Genomic DNA, 20989 nt, shown 5'->3' with positions numbered 1-20989 from the left:
TGATCAAGGACACATGTAATACCCAGTGGAATTGTGCATTAGCTATGGGAAGGGTGGGGCAGGGAGGGAAAGAATATGATTCTTGTAACCAAGGAATAATGTTCTAAATTGATGAAATAAAATTTAAAAAATATACTAAATACATAAATAAAAGACAGCAAGTTAATGATCTCTAGGTCTTCAGACAGGGAGTAGGGAGATGTCCTCAGACTTGCCAAAAACAAAGCCCTAACTGCACATGTACCCCAAACCAGATTTAAATGGATTTCCTAGCTGATTTTAATGGCTCAATATTGTCAACCGAATCAGCCACCTGTCCAAGGGCAGAGCAGTCCTGACTGAGGGAACAGCAAAGATTTATTAAAAGGGAAAGAACCTTGACACACATGTCAGGGACATCTGCCTTCCAAATGAAGCAGAGCCCATATCCTAAGAAGGCTAAAACAATTTAAACTTGTAGACCACAGAGGAATTGTTTGGAGAAGAGTTAGGGGTGGAGAATGAGCAGTCTCTTCCCAAATTTTTGGGATTTTTGGTAGCAACAGCCAATCACAAAGCTGGTTCAAGATGGCTTAGGCTGCTTCAGGTAGGTAGACAGTTAAGCAAATACCATGAAGGCATTTGAGTGTAAAAGTTAAAATTAAATCTCAATAATAAAAATATTATATTTTAAGAGATTTATTAATGGTCATTAGAAATCAAGGAATAAAGAAGATACCAAATAAAGACCAGGGGCTCATGGCTGATCAGCCATTTCAAACAACAGCCTTACCACCACCAATCTCAGGACCAGAAGTAAAGAGGTGGGACCCTTCACATCCTTGCCTAATATCCCTGGTCTACAGGAAGTACATAAGGACAGGAAATCAATGGGCTCCTGGGAAATGTAGTTCTTTTTTAGGGTAACAGATTTTCAATTATACATGGGAGTGAGCAAGACTTCTAGCTCACTATAGATTCCTGTTTGGCTCTTTCTTACAAACAACCTTACTCTGTGTCCAGTGCATTTGTACCATAGGGTAGTGCATGGAAAATTGGCATACTAGCTTCAGGAGTATTTCCATTATATATTAATTTTTTAATTAAATATTTTAAAATATGTGTTTTTCTAAGTCAATATGCAGCCCACAGTGATCCTTATGTATGGTTATTGGCTGCCATTTCTATTTTAGTTTGACTCCATAGCATTAGGGTCAGAGAATTCTGCTCAGGGAATGTTAGCCAAATTTTATCTTAGTTTGCACAAAGCCTCATTGATCTTCCTCAAAGGAAATGAACATTTTAAAAGTTCTCCGCTATGGGTTGAATTCCTGTGTGTTTTCAATTCTGGAAATGTGTTTTATGAAATTACGACATCTGTCTGAATGTTTGCACTTGAGTTAATTTTGTCTCAGGAATGTACTGTGTCTTCCTCCTGGCAAAATTATATATATATATATATATATATATATATATATAGAGAGAGAGAGAGAGAGAGAGAGAGAGAGTATATTATGTACATGCATATGCACATATAAACACATTTACATTTATATGTATAAGGAGTTTATGAGCCCCAAGTTACTATTTACAAATAATTCTATTATAATGATTGCATTCTAGTAATTGTTTATTTGCTTACTGGTGGCTGATATTACTGTTATGTGACGTTTTTAAGCCATAAAATGAGAGGGAGGAGGTTGCAGGGAGGTGTGAGGATTCTACTTCCCTACACTCTGGCCTTTCCAAACACCAGAGTTATTTGCCTTGAATCTAAATTGCATCCAATAGCTTTAGGAAAATTCAGAGATTAGCTTACCAAATGAATAGCTATTGAATAGCTATAACCTTTCTCTTTTATATTGTCAGTGAAATATCAAATAATGTAATTATTAGAATGTAATCATTATAATAGAATTACATATAAATACACCCATAAGTGAATGAATGGATGATGAATTAAGAGGAAAAATAATTTATTAAATGATTAGCATATGCCAGGGACTATATTAAGTGCTGGGGATACAAAATAAGCAACCAATGTAGTCTCTACTCTCCAGGAGCTTACATTCTAATAAGAGAAGACAGAATATAAAGGGGAACAAGAGTTTGAGTGGTAACATAGGGCAGGAGGTTACAAGCTCCCCAGCAACACAACTTAGGATGTTCCAAAAGTACCTAGTGGGCTTAATGAACTAGAAGTGAAAGTTCGTGAATAGATCCAGGGTGCCAAGAGTGAAATTCTGAATCCCAGGGGGAGGAGAAGGCCAAGGTGAGGGCTACATGTCTTGGAAAATTTGGACTAAGGCTGGACTAGATAAAACTGGTCAATCAAAGAGCCCATGGTGGGGGAGGAGGTACAGAGGAGTGAATGGGGGATTAGTCTGGACCTGTAACTTCATCCTGATGAGGAAACACCCTCCACCAATGTTGACTAGCAACCCATCTCGAAATTATAACTTCAACTGGTCAGAGAGTTAAGCAATTTGCTCAGGGTCACACAATCAATCAACAAGTATCTATTAAGAGTCTACAGTGTGCAAGGTATTGGGCTAAGCACTGAAAATATATAAATATATATATATATATATATATATATATATATATATATATATATATATATATATATATATATAAAGCTAAAGTCCCTATCCTTAAGGACTCATTCTCTAAGGAAACAATTTATGCATATACAAAATATATGCTACCCAGTCAATGAAAAAAGCCTTCCCCTAAATATGTGATAGACCAAATGGAACCAGTTACAGAACATCCATGCATGCTCCAGTCCTCATGATTCTCATAGAAGTAGTTCTCTCATGCTGTGCACATTATGATGCCATTTTAAAAACTGACGGTGTCTTACACTTGTGACATACCCCCATTACATATACAAAATAAATATAGAGAGATTTGGGGAGACAAGGAAAGGCTTCCATTGACGAAGCTACATTGACAAGCATGTCCAATGCTGTTATTTAAATTTAATGATATAGAGTCACCTCTGTGTTTGCCAGTGTAATTCTCTGTGACTCTGTGCTTCATGCAATGGCTATAAAAAGTTGTATATGCATCCTTCTTACTGTTGTCTCTCTATACCTCTCTCTGATACATTGACGTATCTGGAGTCTCATCAATGTGAGAACTCCATTTAATGGTTCAGATCACAACCATCCCCCCCTTCTCATCCTGTAGGATTTTTGCCTAGACTTTCCTATAAATCTTCTACAGGGGGATCCATCTCATGTGCTTTGCAGCCATCCTCTATATCTTTTCATACTATGTAAGTACCAATGGAACACAAACTGTCCATTAGTTACCCTTCACTCTCAATGAGCAACCCACTGCCTTTTCTCATCATGCATATCTAATGATGTCTACTTCACTGCTTTATCTACATAAGTCTTTGATGACATTCTACAACCTATTCACTCCCACTACCCATCTTTCCACTGTCCTTTGAGTGAGCTACAACTTCAGTTCTTTGATGACTGTGACACTCCATGATTCAGAGACATAAGCATCCCAAGAAGAATATTGGCATTCCTTCTAAGAAAAATCTAGAGATCATTAAAAGCACAGTTGCAGCTTCCCACGTGCAATTCAATCAACTTTCTTCTCATGATTTAATTCAGAGTCTATCTGTAGATTCTGTCCAAGATATATATACTGATGAACCAGCTTTATGGGCTGTCTATCCAACCATGTATCATAGGTATAGGAAAACCTGTAATGATTAAAAATCAAAAAGTCATATCAGCATTACTTAACTGTCCTCTGAGAAGCTGAATCACTAGCCTGGGTCTTTTGAGTTCAGAAATCCAAAACAGGTAGAATTTAAGAAAATTAAGAAAGATTTTATCAAACATTTTAGCAAACTCATTCCCTTGACAATCCATCAAGCATCTCTTTCTCAGAGCTTGGGAATATTCATTTGTTTTATGTTATTTTACTTTTCCTAAATTTGAGCAAAATTAAAATAATTCAAAGAAATTTTCCCAAAAACACTTTTTTTTAGTTTAAACTAATTTGTACTGGGCTTTGTCTATGTCTCATCTTTGGTTGACGTTTTTATTCATAAAATAGTTCCAGTACCAAAACTAAATAATTGCATATCATAAATCCATGCAATTTCAACCAAAACACATTCTCCTCTCTGGGCATGTTTCTTTTAATCCACAAAATGTGGTGGTTGGACTAAATTGTCTTTAAGGTCATAAGGGCAACTGGGTGGTGCCATAGATAGAGCACTGGACCTGGAATCAGAAAGATTTGAGTTCAAATAGAGCTGTGTGACCTTCAGCAAATCACTTTATCACTATTTGCCTCAGTTTCTTCATAGGTAAGAGGCAGGTTGGTGGCATAGTGGATAGAGTGCCAGGCCTAGAATCAGGAAAACCTGAGTTCAAATCCAGCCTCAGACACTTCCTAGCTGTGTGACCCTGGGAAAGTCTCTTAATCCTGTTTGCCTCAGTTTCCTCATCTGTAAAAGAGACTGGAGAAGGAAATGACAAACCATTCTAGTATCTTTGCCAAAAAAAACCTCCACTGGGGTCACAAAGAGACAGACATCACTAAAAATGATTAAACCATAAAAACTTCATTAATAAATTTTGGATAATAATAGCACCTTCCTCACCAAGTCATTGTAATAATCAAATGAGATAATAATTTTAAAGAGTTTAGCTCAGTGCCTGGCATATAATAAGTGCTATGGAAAGGCTTGTTATTCTACAAAAATAAAATGCAGTCTCTCCTATAAACCTGTGCATATCCTTTGACTCAGAAATAATACTGCCAGACTTATGGGTCTGTAACCCAAAGAAATAAAAAAGTGGAAAAGGACATCTATGTACTTAAAATATTTCTTTTTGTGGTGACAAGTAATTGGAAATTAATGGGATGCCCATCAATTGGGGAATGGCTGAAAAGTTGTGATATATGATTGTGAGGAAATGCTATTATGATATATGAAAAGATGAACAGGAGGATTTGAGACTCCTGGGATTTTGAAAAAAAAAAAAACCTAGGAAGACCTACACAAACTGAGCCAAAATGAAGTAAGCAAAACCAGGAGAACATTGTACATAGTAACAGAAATATTTACAATGATCAACTTTGAATGACTTAGCTATTCCCAGAAAAACAATGATCCAAGACAGTTCCAAAGGACTTGGGATGAAAATGCTATCATCCTCCAGAAAAAGAAATAATAGACTATACTCTTTTTTTACTTTATTTTTTGTATATGTTTTCTTTTGTGGCATGGCTATATGGAAATGTGTTTTGCATGACTATATGTATGTAATCTATATCAAATTGCTTGCCTTCTCAAGGAGGGGAAGAGAGAGAATTTAGAACTCAAATTGTTTTCTAAAGAAGGTTAAAATTGTTTTACATGTAACTGGAAAAAATTAAATATGAATATTGGGGAAGAAATAAAAAGGTGCTCCCTCTCTTCAAGTAACATTGGGGAAGACAAGACATGAAACCATAAGAAGTTAAGCAACAATATGAAACAACACTGCCTCTAAATACAAAAATACAAAATGCTAAAGGTCTCACTGGCCAATTTTGATTAAAATTTTTCAAATGTGTGCTATAAAACATCAAGGTTTGATAACACTTTCCTGACATTTTGCAAAACAAATTTTATGAAAATGATTTTGTGAAATTATTTATTCCAAAAAAAAATATTTTAAAACAATTCCCTGCTGCATTTAGGAACTCACATACACTTCCATAGCATGCCAGAGCAGGAAGATCTTTGGGATCTAGTCCATCCAGCACTCTCATTTATTTTATGAAGGAGGGTAATGAGAAGGGAGTTACCTCACCCCAGGTCACACGGCTGGGTGACTCAAACTCAGATCTTCCAGTTCTAACAAGTCCACTGCTTTTTGCTTATTGCTGATGGGATTTAATTTTAGTCATTCTGCTATTTGGGCTCATGACAGAACCATTTTCCTGTCCCTTCCTTATCCAAATCGTATAGTAGAAAAAGTTTGTCTTTTATCTCTACAGTTTCCCTTGCTCTCTCGCTCTCTCTGTCTTTCTGTCTCTCTCTCTGTCTCTCTCTCCGTCTCTCTCTGTCTCTGTCTGTCTGTCTGTCTGTCTGTCTCTCTCTCTCTCTCTCTCTCTCTCTCTCTCTCTCTCTCTCTCTCTCTCATAGTCCCTAACCCCACAGTCAGCAAATACTTCCATGCCATCTTCTTGCTCACCAGCCTTGCTACTTTTTCTTCTATTTAGTAGTGCCAGATAGTTCAAAACTACCATCACCCTCCCCACCTCTATTTCTGTCCCTCCCACTCTAATTCTTATTTCTTCTCTATTCATATTATCACCTAATGCTAAAGAAGAAAGAAAACCGATTAAACTAAATTGTTATAAAATAGGAAAGATTGAAATCTCTCCTCAACATATTAAGCTTCCCAGGGACATTTGCATTTATTATTCATTTAAACAAATAAATTCACCAATGGTAGAATTTCAGCTAATGGGACGAATTGGAGGTAGGTAACTCCTCCTGGTTTCCTCAAATAAACTCCAAGAGATTATGAGTTTCTCTACTAGATTATAAACAACTTAAAGCAGGTACTCTATCTCACACATCTTTGTCTCCTCCATGGCATGATCTAACATTGTGGCATGCATATAAAAGACAGTAAAAGCTTTCTGATTGGGTGGATGGATTGTTGATATTTCACCAATCAAATATGTATGAAGTTCCTTCCATGTGCCAAGAATCATTCTAAATGTTGACAGTATGAAGAAAAGTGAAATAGCCCCCTACACTCAAGGAACTTGCATTCTGTTGGAGGATACAAAAAGTACATGTGTAAATATATACACAAAATGAATGAAAGGAATTTGGGGAAGGGAGAGGCAGATCTGGGGATCAGAAAAGGCTTCATAGGGATGGCAGTCCTTGGGCTATCTTGGAAGAATTTAGGGATGAGGATGAGATGAGAAAAGAATGAAATCCAAGCATGGGGAATAGTCAGTACAAAGATATAGAGAGAAGACAGAGGGTCATGTGTTAAGAGCAAGAAGATGGTAGTTTGGGCTGTACTAGAGTCTACATGGTGAACGTGATAGCTATTAAACCTAGAAAATTAGTTTAGACTCTGGTTGTGCAGGGATTTAAGTGACAAAAAAAAAATTACTTTTGCTCCAAGACATAACAGGGAGACCTTGGAATTTATATAATAGGAAGATGATATAGTTAAACTAATGCTTCAGGAAATCCACTTAGCTGTGTAGAGGATGAATTGGAAAGAGTTGGGACTTAAAGCAAAGAGACCAATTTAGGTGCTACTGCAATATCCCCACTGAGAGGCAATAAGGAAGGACCTGATCTAGGATAGTGGCTGTGCACCAAAGAAAATTAAATAGATACAAGAAATGCCGAAGAGCCACTGATCTTATCTGCAGACATTAGAAGTACAAAACATCAAAAACAACTTTGAAAAAATTAAGATTGTGTGTGATCAACACAATGACCAACCACGATTCCAGAGGACTCAAGATAAACCTGCTACCAAATTCCTGGTACATACACGATAATATGGAGTACAGAGTGAGTTATAACTTTTTTTGTACATGACCCAATATGGGAATTTGTTTTCCTTGACTATACTTGCTTATAATAGAGGTTGTGTTTTTCTTGCTTTCTCAGTTTGGAATTGGGAAGAGCTGGGGAGAGTCAAGGAGGTGGAAGGAAGAGAATGTGGATCTCAAAATATGATTCAAAGGATAATAAAACAAAAGTCATATATCTCACAAAAACAAAGACTTTCTTGTGTATACCAAAGCAGCAGCAATGATTAAAAGTAGCTGAGAAATGGAGATCAAGTATATCAACTGATTAAACAAATAATGATAACATACACCATTTATATAGCACTTCCTATGTGCCAGACACTGTGCTAAGTACTTTACAATTGTGACCTCATTTGATCCTTACAACAACTCTGGGAAGTGGGAGCATTTTATAATTAAGGAAACTGAGAGGCAGAAGTTAAGTGACTTGCACAGGATCATACAGTAAGTATGAGGCAGGATTTACACTCAAGTCTTCCTGAGTACAGGCCCAGCACTCTATCCAGTTGAGCCACCTACCTGCCCTAATCATTGTGATACACCAATTTAATGGAAGATTACTCTGTTGTGAGGCATTTTGAACATAAATTCAGAAATGCATTATGAATTGATAAAAAATAAAGTAAGCAGAACCAAGAAAGCAATAGACATGTGACTTCCAAAAGTAAATAAATAAACCTGAAACAAAGCTATGTAAGTATAATGACCAAGCTTAGCCCCAAAGAAGAGATGAGAAAATGGACAGTTATGGGGAAGATGAAATATACTATCAGACTTGGCTGATGGGTTGCTGAGTTTTGCAGAACTGGTTTGCAAAGTGCTTTTCATAGATTCTCTTATTTGAGGCTCACAACAACTCTGTAAGGTAGTTGCTAATATTATCCTAATTTTACAGATAGGTAAACTGAGGCTGGGAGAATGAGGTTAAATTACTTCCCAGGGGTTACATAACAAATAAATGTATGAAGTCAGAATTGAACTCATGTCTTCCTGACTCCAATTTCAGTACTTTATCCATAGTTTGTGGAACATTTAAATCCAGTACAAAATCTGAACCTTCTTAAAAGAATATTCTCCTACTTCTGTTGGACTGAAGAAGTCACCTTTCCTATTTCTAAAACCCGAAGGGAGCAGTTTTGTCTCTGTATCAGAAGTTTTCTTTTGAAGCCTGAAGAACAGCTGTAATATTTTCAGACATATTAGAGATGTGCATCAACTCCCTCCCTGGGAACATTGCTATTCAGGGAGCCTGATTATAGCACCCCAGTGATGAGCAATGTTATCTATCTCTTCCAGTAACAAAATACACCAAACGAATCTCTGCCACAGAAATGAACACAATCTGATGGGTTGTTTTTTTTTTTTAACTTCTATTTGTCATTTTCTGGTGAATTGTTTTTCAGTCTCAATCACAAGTATTGTTGCATAAAGCCATTGATGTCATCTTTAGAACAATTCTCTTAAACAAGAAGATGCATTCTGACTCATCTGGAACAATAGCATATAAATATATAAATTATACTTGTACTATTTCATATATATGTATGTAGGACATACACACATATAATTTTGCTAGTCCCGGATGTACATGGAAATCACAAAGGAAAATTAACAAGATGTTTGACATTTTGATTGGCTAGAGTGGCCAACAGATAGGCTTTCTTGATTTTAATAACAGACTGAGTAGCCATTAATGCAAGAGGAGTACCAGTTTCTGATGTTACAGAGGCTTATACGATCTATGTATAAACTTGCAAAAAATTACCCCATAAGTAGTTATTAAGATCATGGGATTCAAAGCTGGAAGAGAGCTTAGAGATCACGTATCTAGTGTAACCCTGTCAGGTTATAGACAAAGAACCAGAAGCCCAGAGATAATGGGACTTTCCTGTGATCACACACCCTCTCAGTGTGGCAGAACTAGGTCACTGATTCCAAATCCAGTGTTCTTTCCATCACATTATTAGACCTTTCCTTATATTTGTTGTGACATAGTTATTCATTCATCCACTGATCCATTTATCTATCTATCAACCCACCTAAATTTTTTCCTGCTATCTTCTATTTTAACATGAACTTCATTTCTGAATAGATCTCTCACCTTTCACACTGTTCTTAGAAGACAAAAGTAATTTAGTGGTCTTCTGAAAGGCTACTGAACATTAAATGTCATAGTACCCAATGCTGATTCTCTTCTTCATGTGACATAAATAAGAGTCCCTTGAAAATAAGAACGGATTTTGCTTTTCCTTGTATCCCCAGAACTTACTACAGTGCCTGGCCCATCATGGGTACTTAATAAATGTTTATTGGCTTGACCTTGAGATCACAGGGTTTAGAATTGGAAGGGATTATAGCAATCATCTGGTCCAACACTCTCATTTTACAGATAAAGAAACTGAGGCTCAGGGAGAGGAAATGACTTATGAAAGATCATATAATGAGTGAGTAGGTGAACTGAAATTCAAATCCAGTTCCTCTGACTAAAGCCTGTGTTCTTTCTACCACGTTGCCTCATTACAATAGTTTGTGGCACCTTCCGTTTTTAAAAGGCTCTGCAATTTCTCTGTGTCCTGGGCCAAGCTAGCTTATGTTTACTATCGGAGGCTAGAGGTTAATGATTTTGTGACCAATGGGGTCATCAACCTGGCAATCTATGAAGGACACTATGGTGGTGCCTTGACTTTCATCCAAAGCATAATTATTTCAAACCACATTTTTACGTAAGAATAGATGGGAATATGGTTGAATTGCTTGTCAATTCCAGGAAGGGTGAGGAAAAAGGGGAGGGAGACAATATGAATCACGTTACTTTGTTATTGTTATATGTGTAAATTTGTTATTGAAATGAAATATAGATTTTTTTTTAAATAGCTGGAAATCGCCAAAGGAAACTAGGCACTGTTGACAGATTTCATCTGGAGATGAGATAATATTCTCCTGGGGTCACTATTGTCCACTTGTGTCATCTCTTCCAGCCTGAGTTGTCACCTTCAATCAAACTGCCCCTTAACTACTAACACAGCACTTGATAAAAATTCAAAACTGAACTAAATTTCAGAAATGTAAAACAAAATATAGTCACATTCTGAATCCTTGTTAACTACCGGTTTGTGCCTGCTCACTCCAAATTTTCTTTTTTTTTTTCAGTTTGTATAAGTTTTTTATTTTTTTTAATTTTATTTAGTTGATTAATTTAGAGCATTTTTCCAGGATTACAAAAATCATGTTTTTTCCCTCCCTTCCCCACAACCCCCTCCCATATCTGATGCACAATGCCACTGGGTTTTACATGCGTCTTTGGTCAAGAATTATTTCCATATTATTGATATTTGCACCCGGGTTTTCAATGGATCTTCAGTCTCATCAGTGTAGTTACCCATTGTGGTAGGTGGCTCAGTAGATAAGAATTCCCTGGGTTTAAAGACAGAAAACTTCTAGTTCAAACTCAGCTTGATAGTCTTCCTAGCTATGTGACAAACTTAACTAACTTCTGTCTCTCTCAGTTTCCCCAAAATGAGGTTAATAATAATCCCTTCCTCCCAAAGGTTGTTGGGAGGTTCAAATGACATAATTTTTTTTTAAAATGCTTAGTACGGTGCCTGGCACATATTAGGTACTTAATAAATGTCCATTTTCCTTTACTTCCTTTCATCCAATGCTACAGATTGCAACCTATCCATCCCTGTTCTTCCTGTGCGACTGTTGTCTGTACTCCCTCCTATAAATTTACTATACATTAAGGACTTCCTCCAGTTCTCTTGGCCTTATAGAGATAGCAATTGTTCCTGCTGCAAGAGTGAACCATCTTTTTCCTCTCCTCCATCTATCTTAGGACATCCTTTACCCCTCTTCTCCTATATGATTCCTGGTTCCTGATGTCCCACTGTCTGCTGTAACCCGCCATGCCTCTCCATTGTCATTTCTGGGACCCCCACCTTCAGTCTTTTCTAGCATTCACTACCAGGAAGTCCTATGTCTCTCCTGGAAGGAATTGGGTAGTAAGCGAATGTTCAAGAAAGGGATTTGGTAACAGGTTCAAGGGAATAAGTGATTAGACCTGAATTTGATAAGTCACGCATTCTTCTTTCCTTACCCTTGGTTTTAGCCTTAATGTCAAAACATATGACAAGCTTTTAATTGTACATTTTTTTCACGTTTGCTTGTGTTCTCTAGAGCAAGAGGCGAAAGCCCTGGGAATAAGCTGACTCACCCCCGTTTTCCTCTGATCCCCTCAACCTGTTTCTAAGTAACTGGCCTCCTGGCAACATTTTGGAATAAATAGATTTCACACTGGAAAAAAAGTCTCATCCTGCCCCAAATGTCTGCAATCATCAACATCAGACTTTTGTTGAACTTAACCCACTGACATCCTCTCCCACTAGCTTTCCCCACTAATTAGAGCATGCTTAAGGGCATTCTTTCTACAAAGGCATTACAGCCCATGTATCCATGACAAGCCTTCTCTCCCTCACTCGGTGGCTAATAAAATTTAAGCGTATTTTGCTAAAATCCTAGAAAGCCTAAAGAGTTATCAGAAAACAGCAGAAATTTAAGAAGAGAATCAATTAGAAACAACCATGCCAGGCTGAGTTAATCACTTGAAGGAATAAGTGGGTAAGCAAGAAGACACTTGACTAGAGCCCATTAGCCAAGGCCTGATCTCTTAAGGAGGGTCAGACTCGTTATAAACATGATCATGCCATGACTTATAATGACTCTTTTTTTATAAGTATCAGAGAAACAACAAGAAAACATTGTTCCTAATTAAAAGATAGCCTGTACACTCAATTCTCCCCCAAAGTCCCATTGTTTCACCATTGATACACCAAGAGTTGTCTGCTCTAAGAGAAGTTTTCTAGGAGTTAAATGATCATTTTTAATATAAATTAGGTACTCTCACACTGAGAGACATAATTAATCATCCTGATGCCTTGAGCAAGGAATTGAATAGCAAAAAGGGAGAACCTGGAGGCAAGAACATATGGCGATGTCCCATAAGGAGAAACAGGTCTCAATATACTAGGATCATGGGTGGAACATAATGAAAATTCTGCCAAAGGAGGGAACGATGCAGGTGAGGGGGTAGGAATGTAGGGAAGCTCACCTGGACTTACAGGCACTGCCAGGAGGAAGCAAGATCTAGTAGTTACATAAATTAATCTTATTAAGTAGGTGTAGATATTGGCAAAAAGAAATATAAATGCTTTTGTCACCCCCTAAATTGTAACAATCTTGAGACAAAAGCTTGGTTGTGCAGCCCTCCATATACATACCCAAATATATGCATACACATTTATATTTATACACATATACACCCATCTATATCCACACCTATCTATTTATATTTATTTTTATATATGTATACATATGTATCTATATGTATGTATGTGTAGCAATGTATCCAGTAATGGTGTGAATTTTAAAACTATTCCAACCTAATCAGACCATTCTTTAGAAGATCTGATTTAGCTATTTCCTGATCAGTAACAATGGAGATACTTGGAATAACAGAATCAGGTCTTGGAAATTCTACACTTTTCCTCCCTTCTTAGTTTAACAAGATTTGGAAGGTCTGCATCAAACTCAAGATTTAATTATCTGAGGAGATGGCCTTCAACAGACATGTGCAGAAAAAAGGATAGACACCTGGGCTGTCCTAAGTTAAGTTAAGCCGTCATTGGTACAGATGAGATGCAGGAAAATGATGTAATAAACTGTCTATATAAGGCACATCACTTTCTCTCTCCTCCTCTTTTCCCTGGAGTGGTGACTCTGGCTGAGAGTGTGCTAGGCGTTTCAACATCTTAGAGTGTTGGGTAGTGAGTTTTGCCCTTGAGATGATTCAGGTTTGGGCATCTTAGCTGAGCCTCAGGTTGATTCTTTCCTCCTTCGCACTCAAAACCTTACTTTCTAGATCTTCTAATCTTCCTGCCTGGTACTAGCCCCTTCCTTCCTCCTCCTTCTTAAATCTCCTCCACTATATCAATTAAATCACTATAAGATTTCCAGCTGAGTTTGGGTGTTTCATTAGGATTTTATAAATAAAATCCTTGGCAACCAAATATAATTATTAAATTCAGTCTCAGCCATAATTTTAAACCTTGCAATGCAAACATTCTCCATTATCAGTCAACCCCTGGTTTCTCAGAGGGAAAAAGAAAATACAAAATACCTGTGGTAGCCAAGACACTGAATGAGTTAAAGGATGGAGTAAATAGTTGTTTGGGGTTTTTTGGAGAACTGGCTCAGATGCCAAACTGTAAGGTGTGATCGTGTACCTAATGGCTTACGTGAAGCAATAAAGATGATTTCCTTATCCTCTGCATCCATTGCTTGCAGGAAATGTGGCAAAATTCTAAGGTTATTTAGAAGGGAAGCAGAATAATCTGAAAAAAGGAAGGAACATCCTGTACAAATTCAGAACAAAAGATTTCTGATGTCCTGTGATGTATTGGATTACAGCAAATGCTCACTTTAGCAAAAACCTCTGTCCTTGGAAAAGATAAAGTAGTGGCAGTCTATTACAGATGTGCCTCATTTAGTTCAATAAATATTTTCTTGGGAAGTTGTATAAATTAATAGTTTGTGAACCAAAGCATGTATATATTTCTTTAGGGGAAAGTATTAAATGCTTTTTATAGGCGTATGTTATATGGAACTCATGGTAAAGGGACTAGTCACCTCCAAATTTATCTTCTGTGTAAAAACCCAATTTTCATATTTCTGGTTTGCTTGAAAAAAAAGAGAGATTCAGTTGTGTCAGCACAGATCTTAGCATGGCCACAGGCAGCCAGAGAGCTATTTATTTTGCAGATAATAAAGGCTAAGGTGGCCCTTTCTGAAGTTTTGCCTGAGGGTCCAGAATTCCAACCTCAGCATTGTTTATCAGCCCTCTCTGTTCTGAAATACTAGAAGAGAAACACAGGGAGATAGTGCAGATGTTCCTGTAAAACAAGGATCTTCCACTCCAAAGGCAAGATCCACAGGGATACCTTTGGAGCTTTATCTAACACTTTTGCCTCTGTTCGATGTCTCATTTCCCTGGGGTTAGGATAGAAGTGTGGGGAAATGACACAACTGCTTTACTGTCAACATTCTATATCATATATATATAGTGTTGAAAGAGACCTTAGAGGCCATATCATCTTGATCCCTTATTTTACAAATTAGAAAACTGAGGCACAGAGAGATTAAGTGATTTCCCCAAGGCCACACCAGTAGGAAGTGACAGATTGGAGCTCAGGTCCCATGATTCCAGGTTCAGTGCTCTTTCCCCTGCATCACACTGCCTCTCAAGAAGATACTTGGCAGACTTCAAAGGGCTACATAAATGTCAGTTATAATCATTTCAAACAGAAATATGCAAAAAACAGACTAAAGAAGAAAATGGGTAAAAGCCAATTTGATTAATGAGGGAATCAATGCTGTGCTCATCCAGTGACAGCTAGGTTATCAGATGCTCTGCTGAGCTTTTCAAGGCAGAAAGGAAAAAATGCTGCCAAGGGAGGCACAGAGCCACACTGGGTGAATTACATGGAGTTCTCTAAAAGCTAGGAATCCCATGGAGTGGCCCAGCCATTGCAGGGCTAGAGATATCTCACAGTTATCCGTATCCTTTGATGGCATATTTGGTTTAATTCTATGTTGTCAACTTGTTTGGACCCTGGTTTAGTCTATTTTAAGTCCTGTGAAGTTTTCTGCCACCTCCTAATAGGATTCTGCTTAGACCTCTTTCTGACTCAACAGGAAACCTAGATGTTTTGACCTGTGGCTTTGAGTTATGATTAGGTTTTGTCTTTGCTGTTCTGGTACAGTGACCCCATCTTGGTGGGTAGACCCCTAGATAGGCAGGCCCTTCTTCTACCCCAGACCTGGCCTGGCAGATGGGACAAGACTCTGGACAAAGGTTGAACTATACTGTCATGTCTCTCCATGGGAAAAAAAAAAAACATGGCGGGAGGCCCTTTGCTGAAACAACTGTGATGTAACCCCAGAGAACGCCCTGTGAAATAAACCATGAAACAAATAGAATCCAAACTCCTAGGCATATAAATGAGGGAAAAGCTTTACCAAATGGCAAGCAAGTGACTTCTTAGAACTCTCTGGCCAGAATGAAAATGGAAGTCCAGCGCCTTGCAGGCTTGGGCCAGGCTGGTCTACCTTGTCAGAAATCTAAAGAATCCTCATACTTTATGGTCACATTGGGTTCAGCTTGCCCTAGAGAAGGGCCATATGACTTATGACAGTGAAAAACAATGGAAACACAGCAGGATTACTACATTCCTTGTTCTTGTAGCCTCAGAGCCTGGCACAGTGCTTAACACACAGTAGGTGCTTGAGAAATTCATGTTGACTGATAGAGTTGCTCGAATTACCTCACAGTCACTCTCTGAGATTAGTATTCACAGCGGGTCATGATGCTTTTCTTGAGGCAAGCATCTATAATTTTGCTGATGTGCCATTTCTCACCCTCAGATGAGTCTTGGGGACCTCTGATACCAGACAACTTGTTCTCACCACTGCTTCACACTGCTTAGTTTGTTTTTTCAGAGGTGCCACTTCTTCCAGCTAAACAGCTCCAATTATTTAGCCTGACCTGTGGAAGAGGCTGCAGGATAATCTTTACTCTGCTCCTTGGAAAAAGCATTCTTTTTTTGTTTAATTTTTGCAAGAGTTTTACTAAAAATAAATTTAAAAATAAACAGGAAAACAACCTTCTTTAATACTTCAAGAAAGTGGTAAAATCTCCAATTTTGATATTCACTTCACTAATGGAGACAGCATCCCTTCTACACATTCTCACCCTCTAGTATTCTTGTCCATATCTATTCCATGGAACACGTACCCACTGGCAGATAATAATAATAAGTAATATATAGAGAGAACTTCAAAATTTGCAAAGGACTATATGTGTTGTCTCATTTTATCCTAATAAGAACCTTTTAAGATAGATGATATTATTATACCCATTTTACAGGGGTAAACTGAGAATGACTCAGCCCATATCACATAACTAGTGTGTGTCTAAGGCAGGATTAAAACGCACATCTTTCTGATTACAAGTCTAGAATTCTAACCAATAAATAACCTAGCCACATAGAAAATGTAGAGTGGTTATATCAGTTAATTTTGGTCTTACATATGGCGTATTACAAACTAAGTCTTTTTATTTATTAGGAAAAAGGGAAGGGAAGAAACATTTGTATAGGGTTTGCTATGTGCCAAGCCCTGCGCTAAGTATTTTTACAAATATCACTTCATTTGGTCTTCGATAATGAAGGCTTGCCTTTGGATCCAGGGTGTTATAGGAGAAACAGACAAAGGTTCAAATCCTCCTTCTACTACTTAATTGCTGTTCGTTTTTGGACAAGTCACTTCACCTACTTGGAATTCAATTTCCTCATCTATAAAATGAGGTTATCAAAACAAATTATCCCTGAGATCCTTTCTGGTCCTAAATCTACAATGCAGGCTTGTAGCCTAGTTTTATTTCTAAGACTTCTTTCCCTAGCAAGAGACAGAATCCCCAAACCCTCCTTTGTTCTCTACTATACCCTCTCCCCAGTTCCTTCAGTCTAATCCATGGGGCCACCTGAGAGAAGACCACAGGTGGAACAACAAGGAATCTTACAAATTCACTTGTCTAATGATTTCTCTGTTTGGTCTGAGAGTCAAGTGTTTCTTTACTCTCCACATGACTTATTAACTCCAAGAACCATACTTCCCTGGTCAGAATGACTTCTAATATAATATGGGGCTCCATTCATCTCACTTTACTTTCCCAATTTGATTGTACCCAGTGAATTAGATCGCCAGTCACTTTCCCAGGGGAGTTAGCCCTCATATCATCAGCCCATTTGGAGATGACATCAATAAATATGTTAGGGCTGCTTTTAGAATCAGAACAATTGGGTTCAAATCCTGGCTTGGGCATTGACCAGGGGCATGATCCTGGGCAAGGAACATCTTGCTTTGAGCTTTAGTTAGTATAAAAAATGTTTTCATTTCTTTCCTCACAGTATTGTGGTAGGGAAGTGTTCTATATGTGTGATAATAATGATAGTGCTAAACATTCAATTTCATCTTTAAATGTCAGCTGCAAGGGAAAAGTCTCATCTTCCCCCCATCATTCTCAGTTCTATGCCTTTATTATTCATAGTCTGAAAGACATTTTCCACTTCTACCTCCTATTCACAGGAATGATATTGACAGGATAATTAGACTGGTAGATCAGAGAAATTCTATAAATATGGTCAGATTTGTATATGTGTCTGTGTGTATATTGTCAGTTGATTTATTTTTTATTTTTTCAGTTAATAAGCATTTTTCTCCTCTCTCTCTCTCTCTCTCTCTCTCTCTCTCTCTCTCTCTCTCTCTCTCTCTCTCTCTCTCTCTCTCTCTCTCTTCTCCTACTAGAAAAGAAAAGAGAAAAACATAAACCTTGTAACAAATATACATAGTCTAGTAATTCTCACATAGACTATGTCCAAAAATATAAGTCTCATTCTTCACCTTGGATTCTATTATCTCTCTCTATAAGTAGCATGCTTCATCATGGGTCTTCTGGCATTATGGTTGGTCATTGCATTGATCAGAATTTTTAGTCACTCAAAGTTGTTTGTCTTTGTGATGTTATTGTTGTCTAAATTGTTCTCCTGGTTCTGGTCATGTTACTCTGCATTGGTTTATACCAGTCTTCCCAGGAATTTCTGAATCTCTCCCTTTTATCATTTCTCACATCACAATAGTATCCCTTTATATCCATCCACCATAATTTGTTGTGTCATCCTCCAACTGATGAGCACCCCTTTAATTTCTAGTTCTTTGCCATCACGAAAAGAGCTGCTATAAAAAATTTATTCACTTAGTTCCTTTTTTTTTCCTTTGATCTTTTTGGCATACAGGTCTAGTAGTGACATTTTGTTGGATGAAAGGATATAGACCATTTAGTGACTTTGAAGGCATAGTTCCACATTGCTTTCCAGAATGGCTAGACCAATTCATGGGTCCATCAACATTGCATTAATTTGCCTGTTTCCCCATAACTCTGCCAACATTTGTAATTTTTTTCAACGTTGACAATTTGATGGGTGTAAGATAAAAGATCAGAACTGTTTTAATTTGCATTTCTCTAATAATTAACAAATTGGAGCATTTTTACATGGTGTTGGTAGCTTGGATTTCTTGCTTTGACAACTACCTGTTTATGTCCTTTGACCCTTTATCAATTAGGGATACAGCTGGTTTTTAAAAATCAAATTCTAAGTCTACATTCATCTCAATTATATCCCCTATAGGATCATAGGATCAGGTATTAATCAAGTCACCACAAGCAATGAAATGAGTCAGTCACAAAAATATATATTACTATTCTATTGAAACTATTAAATTATTTAATATCACTTTCCATTCAATTTTATAATTGTTATGAAGATTATTTTATCAGAAAAAAAGAGACATTTTTTTTAAACCCTTACCTTCCATCTTGGAGTCAATACTATGTATTGGTTCCAATGCTGAAGAGTGGTAAGGGCTAGGCAATGGGGGTTAAGTGACTTGCCCAGGGTCACACAGCTGGGAAGTTTCTGAGGCCAGATTTAAACCCAGGACCTCCTGTCTCTAGGCCTGGTTCTCAATCCACTGAGCCACCCAGCTGCCCCCAAAATGAGGCATTTTCAATGCAGTTTCACCTTCTAACATGTGATCATTGTGCTTCTAGACAGCTGCTCCTGGCAGTTGTAAAAATCTTAGAACTGGGTAAATTTTCCTCTAAATTCAGAGATCTTTCAAACACGTGCCCAGTGTATTCCTTTTAATTCAACAAATGCTTATTACATATCTTCTATGTGCTGGAATTAACACTCAGTGGTAATGATACTGTAAAGGTGTAACAATGGCAGAATTGTTGCCCTCATGAAACTTGTACTTTATCAACATCATTTAAAATTAAACTCGCTGAAATAGATAGGAACATTTTGTTTGTATCAGAATAATTGAATGACTTTAGATTTTTTTCCATATGTAACCACAAATACATTCAACTATAAATCTAATCAAGCTTTTATATAAACTCCTACCTGATTCCATAGGCAGCTAGATGGCACATTGAATAGAATACCAGGCCTGAAATCAAAAAGACTCATCTTTGTCATTTCAAAGCTGGCCTCAGACGCTTACTAGCTGTGGGACCCTGAGCAAGTCACTTGACTCCATTTGCCTCAGTTTCCTCATCTGTAAAATGAGCTGGAGAAGTATCTCTACCAAGAAAACCCCAAAGGGGGTCAGAAAGAGTCTGAAACAACTGAACATCAACCATCTGATTCCTCTGCACCTGAATATTCCTTCTCCACTCATCCCAATGCACCTGAATATTGAAAAAAGAGTTGAGAATTAAGGGCTGCTAGGTAATGCAATGGATACAGTGCTGAGCCTGGAGTGCAGAAGATGTGAGTCCAAATATAGCTTTGGACACTAACTATACAATCTTGGGCAAGTCACTTAAATTCTTCCTGCCTCAGTTTCCTCATTTGTAAAATAGGGATAATAATAGCACTGACCTCTCAGGATTGTTATGAAGATCATCACACAAGATAATGATTATAAAATCTTTATCATAGTGTCTGACACACAGTATTATATAAATATTAGCTGTTATTTTTCTTTAGAATGTTTGATTAATATGGCTTATGATTATATTATAGCAGTCATGCCTAAGGCTCCAAATATTCCAAATCCTAATCTTGCTGGTGATGCTAATGCAAAGATTCCCTAGCCAAGTTTTTTTTTTTTTTAAACCATGACATCAGTTCATCCATCTGCAAGACAGAGATAGCATTTACCCTTTCTCTTGGACGGATTAAGCAAGGCCTAATGAAGGCTGATAAAATACTTTGAGGAAGACATCCTACTCACTTTCATTACATATTGTATGAGTGTTTGAGAAAATCCAATTAGGTTTTAAGACCTGATATGAAAAAAAAAATCCATCACTCTTCTCTTTTGCAAAGACCAGTTTTCCTAAAGGAAATTACTTTCTACAAATAATCCAGATGTGCCCTGTCATTTTTTATATTTTAAGTATCAGCAACTTTATATGGGAGCTTCTTTAGTAGAAAATTCCAGTGGGGTGGAGGGGGGAAGTGATGGACTGGAGTTTGGCAATACCACTAAGCACTTCCCATTTGAGGGATCAGGAATAATTCAGGCCCCGGCCCCTGGACTGTATACATTTGTTCCCGTGGAGATATATAGGCAAACAGACACGATACTTAAATTTCTTTAATTCAGAGGGAGTGATAAGTTTGGTCCCTTCTCTGCTACCTTGCAACAATCTGACTTTCTATGATTGTGTTGCTATGGCAATAGAGATTTATCTCTCTGTTAATAAATAGGTGAAGAAAAAAAT

Source organism: Monodelphis domestica, chromosome 7, assembly GCF_027887165.1.
Source record: "Monodelphis domestica isolate mMonDom1 chromosome 7, mMonDom1.pri, whole genome shotgun sequence".
NCBI lineage: Eukaryota > Metazoa > Chordata > Mammalia > Didelphimorphia > Didelphidae > Monodelphis > Monodelphis domestica.
The sequence above is the reverse complement of the archived record's forward strand: the minus strand, read 5'-3'. Positions refer to the sequence as shown.